Source organism: Triticum aestivum, chromosome 7B (genome assembly GCF_018294505.1).
Source record: "Triticum aestivum cultivar Chinese Spring chromosome 7B, IWGSC CS RefSeq v2.1, whole genome shotgun sequence".
NCBI lineage: Eukaryota > Viridiplantae > Streptophyta > Magnoliopsida > Poales > Poaceae > Triticum > Triticum aestivum.
The window spans coordinates 17,567,239-17,584,008 of NC_057813.1; positions in this window are offsets into that span (position 1 = coordinate 17,567,239).

Below are 16,770 nucleotides of genomic sequence, written 5' to 3' on the forward strand. Positions count from 1 at the left end.
TAAAAATTTTAAGTTAGCACAACTAGTCTAATCCGAGAGCACAACCGAAGATTTGGTCGGGTTCTTCCTCCTTTTGCCGACACGTGGGACATCCAGCATCCAGGTCGTGTCATGAAAGAAAATAGAGTGGTAGTTGAAGCCATGAAATGTGCATCTTGGGTTAAACTGTAATTAGAATCTTACTACTCTTGTGTAACTCCAAAAGCGGCCACCGAAGATCTTTATCGGATTTTTTTTCATCACCAGCACGTCAAGGTGAAAGATGTGCAGGTTCAGTGGGTCCTCTTGTGTTTTCACAGACATGTGGGGCCGCATGTGAGCAAACAGACGATGGGCTCCGCGCATCTGCTGGCTGGCTGAGAAGAGAGACAGAGGAGGGCTGAGCACGGACTGCAGGAAATTTTTTCTACGTAACCAGCACCTTGATATTCGAGTGTGGTTGTTTCTAGAATAAAAAAAAGGAGGTACCCCTACTTATGTTACTCCCACTACACCTAGCCTAAGGTTAGTAGGTGACCTTATGCTTGGCTCTTCGCCTCTTCCGGAAGTCGATGGTTTTACAGTAGTGCTTCTGGCAATCTGACACCAAATGAACTATTGCACGTCCACGCTTGTAAGAAAAAGTTTATCCTCGTGCTGTGAGCCACCGCACACACGTTGGCGAGGGAGAAGGCGTAATCAAGCTTCTCATCGTTCTGCGAGTTAACGGGACACATCAAAGTTATTTACTAGTAGTACGTACTCTCTCCAAAAAAGGGCTGACCATGTCATTGCTACCATCCCGTGCTCCGTCGTTGAGTACGTGCACTGTTCACATGCCATCGAGGAGAAAAAAATATTGTGTAGGTGCCATCGAAGTGCACGACTCACTTACAAAAAAGGGTTTTCCCCCGCTTTCCCCCCGCACGACTCACTTACGCATTGCTTATCTGATTATCTCCATTTTCTTGCATGACACGTGCACCTTGATGCTAGATGTCTCGCGTGTTGGGAAAAGGATGAACAAAGCTCACGTAAAAGAAAAGAGTTGAAGAGCATAGATTCCCGACGACCGAGGAGGAGCAAGGAACCTCGCGGTGGAGCGTCTGCAAGGAACCTTGCACCTTTTCCCCTGTTTTTTGCCGCCTGCCCACCTATAAACAAATAAAAGAACATGAACTTTTCGCATGTACAGGACGCATGCAGCCACACATGTACACAAACCAACGCACTAACTTCATCTGATCCAACTCATGCACATACGCGCACAGCATGGAGCACACAATGCACATACACAAGACGTGCATGCACACACGCTCGGTGGCAGAATGCACGTGAATAACACATGCATGCGCACACACTCGGCTGCATGGAGGTGTGTGCCATCCGCGACGATGTCCGGTTCGTCGTGCTATGGTGAAGCTCGCACGCAACAGCGCATACGCATCTCTTGCAGCACCTCTTTGCCGTCGTTGCTCAACTACTAGTCGCAGTCGGAGACGAAGACGACCGCAGCCTCGGCCTTAGAGCTAGCACCGATGGAAAAACACGCACGCTGCACGCACACGAGCACATACGGAGTGCCCACGACGTGGTGGTGGTGCATCCCCAGTCGCCTCTACTCCTTCTGCGCACATTGTCTATCAAGGCGGCTGCATGCTAATGATGATGTGGGTGAGATCTTCTAGGACTCAGATGATGACGAGGAAAATTATGAGACACAAGGTGACGTAAACTGTCAAGGTCCACGGTCAAGGGGGTGCTAGTAAGTGCTTAGAGCAAGTACAATAGAGCTGAGTCAACGGGCTATAAGGAATAAACTAGTATATTTCTGCTTAGTTGGAGGAAAGAGAAGAAGAGAGAGAAGGTAAGTGGGCTCTTCGTGAAATGAAAGGTGGGCCACAGAATAAAAAATTAGTAGTACACTCTTTTGGTCTACTATTGTACATGTTGACTATAAGATGGGCTGTAGATGACATGACACTAGCTTATAGCCAGCAGCTAGCTATACTATTAATGCTCTTTAAATGAGGTGCTAAGTGCATTAAATGGCTTAGTAACTCAAGTCTTCAATGCATAGGTGCTTAGTTTATTGGTGCCACATCATATTTTATGCCTACATGGCAGGCTTAGCAGCTATACATGGTGGAGCACTCGGAGAGGCCAAGGCTGGTCATAGTGGGGAGTAACTTGTACTGTAACATATTACTATGTTACTCTAAACATCTCTATAAACCGGAAAGGAGGGAGTAGTAACATATACTAGTGTCATATGCAGAGTATGGGAGCACATGATATTTCCCTGTCCGGACCGATCCCAAGTTGGCTTCTCACCTTCTTGGCCCAACAAAAACCCCTCCCCCCTCCCGCGCGCGCTTCCCGCACGGCGCCAGCTGAGCCCGCCGCTCCACATTGATGGCAAGTCAGGGCGACGCGACCTCTCACTGCTTCCACCGTTGAAGCGACGCACCAACCGAGGGCACCGCCCGCTGCACGCCTGACATTTCAGACTACACAATGGATAGTAACTTTAGAGAAAGTACTACAATTAGATGACATAAGCAGGTTATAAGGATTTAAATATAGTATTTGTGCTTAGTTGAAGGGAGAGAAGAGGAGAGAGAAGAGAAGCGGATTGTAAACGAGTAGCCGGTTGTACTCCAACATACCTTGTGAGACAAAAGGTGGGGCCATTATTAATGATATTGTATTTATACTAAAGGGACTAATGGATGCCTTAATTACTCCTTTTTTCAGACAAACCTTGGTGGGGCTATTATTGACTTTTTTGATCTATTATTGACTTGGACATGGGGTTTGAGGGCCAAAGGCCTACTATTATACTCGCACGACCGACCTGACATGCTCTACCCTAGCCGCCGATGTATCATATGGTTTCGCACCGTTCCAGATCTTAGCGCCACCACGCAATTCTTCTCCAGCCCTCCTACCGGCGTGCACCGCAAGAAGGGACAGCAGTCCTCCGAACCCCGCCTTTCGTGATCCTGTACGGGAGAGGGGCGATCAAGTTTTTGGGGAGCACACTCATGTGACTGCTGCCAGCGACGACTTCCTCAACAACAGCCTTCTTCCCCGACCTCGGTAACCTCTTCATTAACGACATGAGTGACAACATCAACCACATTGGTTCTACTCCCGCTGTACAGTATGTGATTCTGTCCTCCTGGTTTAGTCCGCATCATTACTTTGATGTTTGCAATTGTCGTCATGATCTATTTACTGCTGATTCGGATTAAATCTCATACTAAATTGCTCATATATTCAACAATGCAATCCAAAAACCTGATTACAGGCAATTTACTCCGAGTGGTTTTGCTGCACTTTTGAAGCCGCCTACTTTTAAGGGGGTGCAATATAAAAGGTGGCGCACAAGAGCAGTATATTGGTTTCAGATCATGTACTTCTATGACGCCACTAAGGGTAAGCCTGAGGGCGATCTTAATCCTACACAGCAGGAAGCTTTTCAGAACATGGATACCCTCTTCAAAGCCACCCTGTTGAGTGTTCTTGACGATTCCATTGTGGATTCATATATGTCATTTGACAGCGGCAAAGACATGTGGGCTGCGCTCAAGGCCACGTTTGGGCCCTCGGGCGCTGGCAACGAGTTGTACGTCATGGAGCAATTTTGTGACTACAAGATGACTAATGAGCGCTCTGTTGTTCAGCAGACTCATGAGATACAGTCACTCTCTAAAGAACTTGAGTACTTTAAGTGTGTGTTGCCGAACAAATTTGTTGTTGGGACCATCATTGCCAAGCTTCCACCTTCGTGGAATGATTTTTCTACTTCTCTGAAAAACAAGAGACATGAGTTTTCTGTTTTGGATCTCATTAGCACTCTTGATTTTGAGGAGAAGGCGAGAGAAAAAGACACACGTGCTCGGGTCGCTGAGGGAGCTTCTAGTGCCCACATGGTACACGAGAAGAACTTCCAGCCCAACCAGCCCCAAAACAACAATAACAAATCTCAGGGGAAAGGCAAGTTTGATGCAAAGAACAAGTCGTCACATTCTACCAACTTCAAGAAGAATTCTCATAACGGGAAGGGATACAAACCTCAATTTTGGTAGCACCGCACAAAGTTTATATGGCTGCATCTACCTGTTGTCAGCTAACCTCATGGTGCTCTAGGTATTCCTACATTCATAACTAGGTACAATGACCACCGCAAGATGAAATTAGCTTATTCGTACATTGACTTGCTGAATGCAGTGCGGAACGATCCTGTCATGTGTGGAGGAGCAAACAAGCAGTGCAGCCGAAGGTGGAAATCAACCAAGGACTTATGAAATTATATGTAATCTTCCTCACACAAGTCAGTATCCCCTTCATCCAGATGATTGTGTTTTGTCATGCCGAGCTATTGATTTGTGCTACTGTTTTGCAACACCATTTAAGTATAGCTAATGTTTTCCTATCTTTTCAGATTTAGGACAATGAATATGATATCAGGGGAACTGCACAATATGGACCCATGTCGAGTCATCTCTATTGCCTCATGTGTTTGCTGCAAATGTGTCAGCATCAATTGCAAGATGATGCAGCTAGCTAGCTGTGGAGTTGCCAACATGCTCAAATTGCTCACAACATTGAGAATAAACAAGCATGCCCAGGAAATTAATGTGTGCGCAGGGAGGCACTTTGCTCAGAGAAGCATCGACCGATTTTCTTTATTTCCACACCTTCTCACAGCTTTGTATATTGGTTATAGTATGGTGAATCATTGAGATGCATAGACATGCTGAACTTTTGTTCTTCTAAATGTTAGTTTAATGTGAGTGTCTGCATCCAGTACCGCATCCTCTAATTTGGTGGATGCACACAGAGAAAATAAATCTCCTTAATTTACTCCATAACCACCCTATTAAATAGGCCTAGTAACAAACCAGGCGCATGCAGTGGCCGGCGGGCACATGCATCCTGCATGCATGGCCAGTGAGCCAAGCCCATGCGCCAGCTCCAATGCAGCAACGCAAAAGAAGAGAGCGGTTGTCGGTGTCAAAACCGGCGGATCTCGGGTAGGGGGTCCCGAACTGTGCGTCTAGGCGGATGGTAACAGGAGACGAGGGACACGGTGTTTTACCCAGGTTCGGGCCCTCTTGATGGACGTAAAACCCTACGTCCTGGTTGATTAATATTGATGATGTGTGTTACAAGAGTAGATCTACCACGAGATCAAGGAGGCTAAACCCTAGAAGCTAGCCTATGGTATGATTGTTGTTCGTCCTACGGACTAAAGCCATCCGGTTTATATATACACCGGAAAGGGCTAGAGTTACACAGAGTCGGTTACAATGGTAGGAGATCTACATATCCGTATCGCCAAGCTTGCCTTCCACGCCAAGGAAAGTCCCATCCGGACACGGGACGAAGTCTTCAATCTTGTATCTTCATAGTCTTGGAGTCCGGCCGATGATGATAGTTCGGCTATCCGGACACCCCCTAGTCCGGGACTCCCTCAGTAGCCCCCGAACCAGGCTTCAATGACGACGAGTCTGGCGCATATGTGGTCTTCGACGTTGCAAGGCGGGTTCTCCTTCAAACTTCATGTTCCTGTCGAATAGTGTCTGGCTTCCTCATAAATGTTGCGCTCCTTGGCTTCTACGCCCAATAATGGCCTTCTTCCACGTGTCGTATGAATGCAAAAAGCTAGGGTATTTTTACATTTCTCCCCCCAACCATGCGAACGAGCCGCCTATAAGAGAGGTGAGGATCTAGATCCAACTCACATCATCCTCCTTCCGCAAGTACTCATCGAAGCGCCTCTGACAAAAATCCATTCTATCATGGACAGTCGATGCGGCTCCTCCTCTCGCACTCCCAGCCCTAAGCCAGGAGATTGGGGGAGATGCTCAGTTCCACACAGCGAGCTAGTGGCGCTCCAAACCGAGGGATATCTTCCCCCAGCCTTCATGGTTCCGGCTCGGGGGCCACCTTCCGGGGTGGAAAGCAGGCGGAGAGCGTTCCCAACCCCTCCAAAGGGGAGCGGGTATGCTTTGTCCCTTATTTAGTAAGGGGACTTGGATTTCCCATACATCCGTTTCTCCGGGGGCTCCTAGAGTTCTACGAACTCCAGCTTCACCACCTTACACCTGCCTCCATTTTGCACATCGCGGGCTTTGTAGCTCTTTGCGAACTGTTCCTGGGCATCGAGCCCCATTTTGCACTGTGGAAGAGATTGTTTTGCCTTGTACCCCATTCTCACGAGGGGTCGATATATCAAGTGGGCGGAGCCGAAATATGGCGCATCGCCGGGACCGGATATCCATCCGGCACCCCGAAGAAGGTGTCCGAAGATTGGCCTTCGGAATGGTTCTATATGGAGGACACTCCTCTGCCGGATCCAGTTCGGATCGGCCTCCCGGAGTTCAGCAATGCCCCCTTGAAGAAACGCCTGAGTTGGCGCCCATGGAGCCCTCAACGGGAGGATGACGGGAGCGTCCATTATCTGATGGGCCGGATTAGGCTACTGGCCCACTCCGGATTGACCATGATTGGAATCATGGCCACGTGCATTATGCGAGGGGTGCAGCCACTCCAATATAGGGGCCACCCCATGTGGGACTTCAACGGGGAGAACGACGCCACCCGTCATGGCCGCAAGGGGCCAGGATCGGCCGCGGATCTGGTGAAGATCCTGTCCGGCTTGTACAAGGGGGAGAAGGAAGACTTTCTCTAGATGAGCCCATTGAATGGGTTCTCCATGAATAACCCTCGGAGCTGGGAAGCAAACGTTTATTCATTCGACCCGTGCTTTTGAAGTTAGATGCCTTACTCTATGATTTTGACGCAGGAACTGCGTCGGGATGTGGAGGGCATACACAGTCCGGCTCCACAACCCGAGGATCCGGGAAGATCCCTTGATCCGGCTTCCGAAGAGGATCCGGACATAAAGGTGGATTTGATTGACAGGGTGTTCCACCAGCTCAGCATAGATAATGCTTTGGTCGCCATTACGACTGACTACCCTGGTTTGTGTCCGGCTTCCCAGGTGAGTACGACCGAAGTTCTGACACTGTTGCGTTGTTAATGCTTATTTCTGACCACCGTGCACCAATGGTGCTCGGCAGGCGGTGCCTTCATGGCAGGAAGCCGAGCCCGCGGCGACTGACCAAACGAGGTCAGTTCGGCCCAGCAGGCGGAAGAGGAGTGCAGCGCGAATCGAAACGTCGCCGCAAAGGTATGGTGCACCATTGTCCTTTAAGGGAAAAACTCCTGGGAGGCATATTAATGCTCATGATTCTTCCAGGAGAAAAAGCACTCGCCGGACTGAGTCCGGAGAGGGTGCCCACCAAGCCTCCGCCAGCCAAGCTCCAACGCCTGGTCCGGAAGGGGAGGCGAGCGCAAGGCGCGAGCCGGACGCTCCTCCAACGGAGGATGCCGATAGGTTGTCCGCCACCAGGTCTGAGGTGGAGAGCGCCATGAATCATAGGCGTCGTCGGACAGTTCTTCGTGACGCGTGTTTCTCCCCTGAGGCGTTAAATGCCTTTAATGCGGGAGACGCGCACCTCCGTGCTGCTCAAGATGGTTTAACCAAAGCCACGGAGCAGTATGTAAAGGACATACGGGTAAGGAATTTTAATGGCTATATATGCCAGTAGCCCCCGAGACTTAAAATAGTTAAACTAACTGATTTAAGGATCATTTGTTATGCAGGATCTTACTGAGAAGAATACCCACCTGTCTCAGGAGCTTCAAGAGTGCAAGGCCCAACTTGAGGCCGCACTAGCAGCTGCCGGGGGAGCCACAGAGACCCCCTCTAGTAATTCATATTTTGAAAAGAGAAGTAGTTAACAAAATGCGGCGGGTGCGTATATCTGACAATAATATTGCAGAGAGCACCGGACTAGATCCGGACAAGCAACAGCTACTGCGCCAGTTGAAGGCCGGCGAGAGGGTGCTTACGAAGGTGCAGCAGGAGAGGAACAAACTCCAAGATGCCCACACCCAGCTTGGAGAAGAGCTAAAAGGTGTTCGGGCCCAGCTGTCTGGCTCCTTGAAGGAGAATCAGCGGCTTCGTCGTGGCATCTATAGTAAGTGCTTGAGCAAACTCTTTTGAAAAGAAGAGTTCGGCGAGGAGGTCGGTTGACAGAAATATGTCCGTAGGTGTGCTCACAGGTCGCCCTATGGAGGAAATGCCCGGTTCAACGGGTGACCAACTTCTCGAGCTGGTGCAACTGCTTGAACATGTTCGACAGGCGATGAGGGCCTTGGAGGGCTTGCTGAGAAGCTTCAAGGAGTACGGCGACGTCTCCGTCTGTGCAAGATATCGGCCTGCCGTCAAGGTGCCAGGGAGGCCTGGGCCATGGTGAAGACGCGGTACCCGAAGGCTGACCCAAACCACATGGCCGAGGTCGGACCTGCGGGGCCTAATGGGAAGGAGATCCCTGTGAGCTTGATGTATGGCCAAGTAGAGCTGGCCGCAAAATATTCCCAACAGGACTGTAAATTAGACAGCCTGTTAGATGGGATTGAAGAGGAGTACAATCGGTCAGTTTGACGATTTATTTTAAAAACGACATGTAAAATGCCTTCTAGCCGGATTGTAGATCGTTTGCCTTTGCGGACCGTTTCGCTTCAACCTCGGGACCCAATAGTCCGGAGTGTGTCCGAATACCCTAACGGTTATAAAAGAACCGGGGCATGCATGGAGACAAGGCGTAGGGGTCATAATTGCTTTATCAGACAAGTGCCCAACTAGCTATGTTATATTACATGGTTAGTAAGAAACATCTTCCAGGGAGAATAGTTCCGTTAAGGGTTCCTTTCCCTGGGAGGCATGCCCTAAAGTGCATGTCCGGACTGCAAAAAAAGCAGAGAAAGCATCTGGGGGCAGATAAATAGGTAAGTAATAAATCATATTTTAGGTCATCGACCGAATATTCCCTTAAGAACGCTAGCCTTCGGCTTCACCTAGTCTGAGGTACACATCCGGCTGACCCGGCAGTAACAATCGCAGAGGTGCTCCCTTTACCTCCTAGCCGAACAATCGGGAACGTAGGGGTAAGCACAGGAGCCAGGCAACCCGGCTTGGCCAAAACTTAAGTCATATCGATGCATATAATGGTGATCAAAAGGTACATGCAGAAGTGTGACACATGTGGTGGGCATGAAGCCAATATAAATAAGCTTCTGTTAAAGAAGCCCCCAGGTATAATGAGTGCGAGTAGCACATCTAGTAAATGCGAACAAAGCGCAGATCAGCCCTCAAGAGGTTTGTGCTGAAGAAAAGGGGAGGAGAAAGGAGGGAAAACAAGGACAGCGAAAAAATATGAAAGGTGGACAGAGGAAGGAGATGAACCCTGAGTCCGGCCACTACTAGAAAAACCACTACTAATGGCGCACCTAATTTGGCCATTAATGGCGCATCACTGGTGCGCCATTACTAGCACGCCATTAGTAATTTTTACTAATGGCGCACCAGTGGTGCACCATTAGTATCTGGTATACTAATGGCGCACCACTGGTGCACCATTAGTATAGGCCACCGTGCGCCATTAGTATGCCTCCCAGGGGCCATGTATACCCAGGTGCTTTGGCATACTAATGGCGCACGACCACGAGATGCGCCATTAGTAACCGCGGCATACTAATGGCGCACTGTCCAGTGATGCGCCATTAGTATGCTTTGTCATACTAATGGCGCACTGTCATGTGATGCGCCATTAGTATGAATATTAGGTTTTTTTATTATTATTTTCTGTTTTTTGCACAGGTTACAAAATGTATAATTTGACAAAATATAGACAGCACACATCAACAGCAGATTCATCGAATACAATAGAAGATTAGTCTTTGAATACAATTCATCATATTAGTCTCCGAATTGAAAAGACCGAACAAAGATAGAACATTATATTACAAGTCTCGAGACCGCGAGTAGCGAGTTTGTCTTCACATTACAAGTCGATATCGATCATCTAAACTACCATCACATAGAAGAGAGCTGCGGTCATCACGATGAGCATCATCACGATGAAACTCGTCTTCATCCGGTTCCTCCAACGCTCCCTCCCCTCTCCCGCTAGATAGCGGGCGTATCTAGATTCGGCCTCGGCCCTAGTGGTGTACCCTTTGTAACTGTTACCGCTGAATCGGTGAACCTGTCTCCGACACTCCTCCCAGTCATCGTAGACTCCGGGAACCTTACCCTTGTACACGACATACGTCGGCATCGCTATGCACTAGCCAAATGAAATGTTAGTACCAATTCACAGACAATACATAAGCAATATATAAGTATGCAACAGAACGATCGGAAGAGAAAATCAAGACATTAATAGCATCGATTACATCTAAGTTGAATGACTCTCGAAACCAAAGAGACATACTACAAGTTCATTAAAGTTTAGTTACAACATGAGCCAATCGATGTTTCAGAACTAGACACAGCATCACTGCTTTCGACTCGACTCAAGGGACCGGAGCGTGGATGAAGCCGCCGTCTATCGTGGGAGTCATGAAATAACGGTCGTTGTCAGCCTGCATTTGTAGCATTGTGTCGATGTCACTGTTGGACGGTTGATTGTTGAGGTAGAACTGCCCCGAGGTACGAAGGACATCTTGATGGATGATTTCCGCAAACTCTGACTGGATGTGAAAGAATTCTTGTCGGAGGTCCGCGTCCTGGATTGCTGACACGCTCTTTGCCCAATCTTTGAGTTTACTCGGTAGCAGAAGTTTATGATGGTCCCGTACGATCGCCCGCATGTGATGGATGGCGTAGTAGGCACCCTTCTGACCGCCAGGCGGCTGCTTGACGCAGCAGAACGTCGTATTGTGGGAGAACACGTGCTTGCCGTACTTACGAATAGGCCTGGTGAAGGTGCCTCTAGATTTGGCGTAGCCGGGGAGAACATCATCAAGAACCTTCTTGACATTTGTGTAGTCTACGTTCGACTGACGGTCCGAGTCGAAATACGTGGCCATGGAATATTTGGGGCTTAGGAGGATGAGCGTGCAACGTGTGTCACTGCAGAAAACACGGAATGTTAAAAGAAAAACGATCGAAATGTAAGAATTCATATGTTACGGGCCGGTTGAGGGGAGGACTTACTCGGGAAAGTAAGGCACGAGGAAGTTATCCTTATCTTGGTTTGCCAGAATGACGCCTTCGAGGTAAGAACTCGCGACTTGCCGGTCCCCAGCGCTGCCCAAGATCTTGGCACGCATGTAGAAGGGGTCGACTATCACGATGTCCGGGGTCTTGTCGCGAATGATCCGCATCTCCATACTCAGCGAAAATAGCCGAACGAAGGTGTAGTGCTGCGGATGAAGGTTCAACATAGCGTGGAGGTCATCAAAACGCAGGACGATCATACGCCCGATGGAGTTATACACAAAGCCCTTGCCCTCTGGCACCTTGGCCGCGAAAACTGGGTATGCCACATCCTTCTCCCTGAGACGCCGCTTCTCCAAAGAAAGAACACTGTCATGCAGACTCCGCATAGCACCAGTTGCAGCATTGAGCATATTTGTCGGTAGCATCGCCCTACCCGCCACATGCACCCTCCTCGAGATATCCTGCGGTGAAGGTGGCCCGTCCTGAGCACGGATCGTACTCTGTGCCGGCTGGCTCGCACCCTTCTTAGTCTTTCTTTTGCGTGCCTTCTTCTCCTGTAATGGGACCGAGTTTTGCTCACAGACCGCCTTCTTGAGTGTGTTGGGGCTGATAACATTTCGCACCTCGCCTATCTGAGGCTCGGTGAAGTTGGCAGCTGGAGGCGTCTCCTAAGAGTTGAACGCCAGACGGCGCCTGTTGCAACTTGGCTTCTCCGCGGTACCAGCTAGATCGCACACGTCTTTTGTTGGGTTTGGTTCTTGAGAAGGAGGCCCCATGAAGTCGCCATCGTACCCATGATCGACAAAGTACTGATCGACGTTGCGAAATGTATCATCGTCGTCGTCGTCGTTGTTCTGATCCTGTGCCATATGCATGTTTGGATCCAGTGGCATAGGGATGTCCGGCACCGTTGCGGCGGTCTTGCCATGGGGTCGACTTGGCGCCGGCACGACTGGCGGTGTTGTCTTTGGGGTGGTGTCCCCCGCCCCCAAACGAATCTGGCTCTTCGGCCAAAGCAGGGGCCAGCTCAAGCATGCGCTGAGGGTCATCACGTCATCATCGTCGGCCCCGACGGGTCGAATCGGAGGTAACAACTCATCGCAGCCTGGCAGCACCCGAACCAGTTGAACCCTAAACAAGTTGGGTGGCATCTGGGTACCGTGGAACAAGGGGTTGCCCGGTTGAACTATTTTGCCCTTGGCGACATCTACCAACTCGTTGTTCACGAAGTGGAGGAGAGTGCACGGAACGTCGGCGGCGCCCTGCGAAAACATGTAGGGCGTCAGGGATGCCCAGTCAAAGGCAAGGAGATGAAGTCCTCGGCCGAGAGAGGCTTAATTAGTTACCGTGATGATGGCGTCGAGCTCGGCTAATGTAGAGGCACCGCCGACGGCGGGCGTGCAGTTGACGGAGGGGCCGCTTGCTGCAGAGGTGCCGGCCGGCGTACACCCGGGTGCATTAAGCTCCCGTGCCGGCGTCGGAGACACCAATGCCGCCTCCGCCGGAGGCACCAATGGCCCCGCCATCGCATTATGCGAGTTGCTAGCCGTGAAGCTAGGAATCGGGGGTGGCCCCTGTTGGCCGCCCGCAATCCACGCACTCAACCCCGAGATCAAGGTAGGCACAATGGCGGTGATCGTCGCTCCGAGTCGTTGTTCCACTTGCTCTTGGACAATCTCCGGAATCCGCGCCACCTGTTCCTTGAGTTCTTGAACCTCTCGCGCCTGGCTTTCCGAGCTGGTCTTTTTCTCCTTCCGCACACCAGCGGTATAGTATGACCCCCATTTTGTCGACAAGCCTTTGTCGGCCACACGACCAGCTGACGTCGGCTTACTGAGCTTATCCTTGTTCTTCATTACATTCAACCCCCTATTTAGAGTGGTGTCCCAAGGGTTGCTCTTAGTCGACCCCGTGCTACTGCTTTCAGTCGCCTGCGGAAGGAATGTGAACCATTTAGAAATTTGGCTTCATTAATTAGAATGCAACCATATGGAGCTAATTACGTGGGGGTGTATTCCTTACCAGAACAAGCTCAAGCTGCCTGGTCTTCGGATCCGTGTTAAGCTCCTTTGTTTTCGGGTCCTTCTTGTACCGGGCCCTGACAAAGTTCCTGGTCTGCTTGTCACCGTATTTATCGAAGAGGGGCGGTAGGCCTTGCTCGGCACGGTCCGCCTCCTCCTTGTCCCATATAGGCTCCGCCACTCTGTAACCGCCGGGACCGAGTGTGTGTTCCCCTATGTCCAGCTCCCGCATTTGTTTCCCACACTCACTTGATTGGGAGTTTGCAGTGCTCGAGCAATTGATCTTGAAGTCGTTGTAGTCATCTTCGGTGATCGAAGGATTTTTCTCCTTGATCTTCTGATAACTCTCACCTTTCTCAATCATTCTCTTCACATTGCTTTTCCAAGTACACAGGGCCTTGATCATCTTCGTGAGGGCAGCATTGTTCACTTTATTCCCTTTGAGGCTTGTGTTTGCAAATTCAGCGGGGAACTTGTATCGTTCGTGCAGCTTCGTGAAGAGGAGGTTGCGCAAATTCCCTCTGTCAGGATGCCTCAGGTTCTCGGTGTTGATCGAGACGGTGCTCCGGACAATGCACCCGAGCTGAAGCGAGTACCCCTTGACTATTCATTCGGGCGCCGTTGGATTCCCGTTGGAGTCCACTTCAGTAACTTCCTCCTTGAGGGCGCGGAGCACGGTCGGGCGCCGGTCCTTCCGTTGCCTCTTTGGTTGGCTGCCATCTATGCGTGCGCCGCCATCATCAGTGGTGGCATCCTCGGCGGCACCATCAGTGGTGGCATCAGTGTGGTCATCCTCGGCGGCACCATCAGTGGTCTCAGGATCGGTGGGGAAGGCGGCGGCCTCATACAAGTGAGGTTGTTCCTCCATCTCCTGGGACAGCTCCCAGAATGCCTTGCCGCCCGAACCCCCGGCCTCATCATTGTGGGCCATGTTTCTCTCTAAATAGAAACAAAGTTTGGTCAAAAAGTTGGTTATTGTCAAGGAACAAGATCATGGTCTCATCATTTAGGGTTTGTCGACACCGAGGCATCCTAAAATCTAAGCTTTTATCATTGAGGGTTTTTTGACGCCGAGGCACCCTAAAAGCCTAAGCTTTCATCATTTCGGTTTTATCATTTAGGCATTAGTCACAAGTACGCCGGGGCACTTGATCCTACTTAATTAACTACTACGATACCCCGGCCCATGCATTAGTCACAAGTACCCCATATGTCCTATTTTTAGCAAAGTCATGCTAAAATTCATGGAAAATTTCAGCATGACCTTTGCTGAAAATAGGACATATGGAGTACCCGAATTTGCCGGAACGGAAGTTAATCGACATTCCAGCAAACTCAAGGGCCTCTCGAGTGGACAAGGCAAAAAAGGCCTCCATCACAACATGGGAAAATATATATCAGCAAACTCAAGGGCTTTTGCTTTTGCTTTTCAGTGCCAAATTGTAGCTAGTACCAGCAAATTAACATCTAGCAGCAATCTTCCTAGTCTAAGCATCATCTGACCTGGTAACTGTACCAGTTTGGTTCAATTAAAAAAAGACCTGGTAACTGTACCAGCTACCACATTGTTCACGGACAGCTACCAAACTGTTTCTGTATCAAAACAACATGGTAGCTGTAAATGTGGCAAAGAAGCACAATAAATCTGATAAGTTGGTATACAGCTTCAGGTTCCATACAAAGTCAAATGCCAATGGGCAAAAAAAGTAAGTAGCTAGTTAATTGCCTTATTTTCAGTGTAACAAAAGTTATGGAAAGCATGAGGGTTACACTATAATTATAGGAAAATTTACACTGTTATTAGGGGAAGTTTTATACTGTAATTACATATAAGAAGCATCAGGGCTACACTGAAAATTGCTGAGCTTACACTAAAATACATCTGCACTGCAGGGCTTGTACACACAAATTCAGTTAGATGATCTAACACTGACAAAATAAAGGAAACACCTACTGAACCAATACAGAGATATGAAAGCACAAGTTACTAGCATTTGCCTAAAAACTACATAACTAGGATATGAAAGCACAAGTTACTAGCATTTTCCTAAAAACTACATAACTAGTGGACCAACTCTCTGTCTGTAACAAGAACTATAGATCATGGGTGCTCGGGGGAAAGTAGCACAAACAGACAATGCAAACAACCAACCAACTAGTGAAGCACATGCAGAGCAGAGCAAAAGAATAAAGCATCAACTTTGTCAAGCGTGTGAAATTGCTTAGGTTCAACAGAAAACAAAAATGCCCTGTCAATTTTCAATGCCCTGTTTAATTGACCAAACAAGTGTTTTTATAGGCATAATACAGCAGCACAGCCCATGTATAAACTAAACTGATAGCACCCCCGAACTTAATATCGATTGATGCACGCAGCCTTCTATTGTTGCATAGTTATTTATTTATTTTATTTGTGGTGTATTGCACAGTACTCCTAGTGATTCTTGGTGAACTGTGGAAGATTAAAGTACCAGATACTAACCATTTCAATAAATATTAAAATGGCCAAAAAAGGCATCATTTGATGAAGCAAACTTGAAGGAGTAGATTAACCAAAAATAAGCTTAACCCTTCAGATACTAACCATTTTGTTTTAGTAATCCACTTACAAATGCATCTAAAAAAAGTGGGTCCACATTGTTGAATCTTATCAGCTCCAAAAAAAAATTAGGTAAGAATGCTATCACACCGTAGTTCAACCTATGAACAATCAAAATTCCAGAATGGAAGCAATTAGATACATGTGTAATGTCAAGCTTGACAATGTTACCAACTAGCTTGATAATTCAATGGGGGATAGTATATGGGCCAGGAGCCCTGATTTGACAGTTAGCAATCACATTAGTTTCTTGATTGTTCGTCCTGAGTACCTAAATCGATCTTGAGGTCTAGATGCGCACTTACATATCTCCTAAATTGCCAATTTTGAAAATCAAATATTATCTAAGTTGTATGTAAAAATTGTCTCCTTGCTCCCCTCAACCGCGTTTTCCCCACCCCCTTCTTGCTGGCATTCTCCATCAAGCTCCGGCACTGCTCGACTGGTCGTGGGATTTCATTTCGGGTGTTTGTATTGTTGCTTAAAAATAGCACAAATATGGTGAAATAGAACCGTCTGTGCAAGCCTCTTAACCTCAACCTTAGAACTATGCCATCATCTTAATTTTTAGGGGAATCAGGGATGTAAAACCCTCTCAGTTCCATTAGCAGAGAAGAAAGTAAAAAAACATGATCCAAAGAGAAACCAGAGTTCAAAACATGATCCAAAGTACAGCTAAACAAAAGCATCATCTTATTGCAACATGAGAGCAATGAAACATTTGAACAATTCCATTTATACAAAGTGTATACATTACACTACAGTACCGCGGTAAAAACACATCGCTTCCTTGAAAACAAATTAAAAATTACCATCTCACCCGACTAATCACAACTTCCTATGCATTTTCCTATACACAAAACACCATGGCACATTATCTCTGATCTTAATATGTGGACAAATTGACTGCATATAGCAAAAAATCGGAGCACCAACCGTCACTGAAGAACAGAAATAACACCAAAATGCTAACTTGAGTTATTCTGAACTTTTTTCGTTATTCACAAATCACCATGGCACAACAGTTCAAAGGCACTGACAAAACAATGCTCACGGGGGTAGGAGGAGGGGGAGAGGGGGAGAGG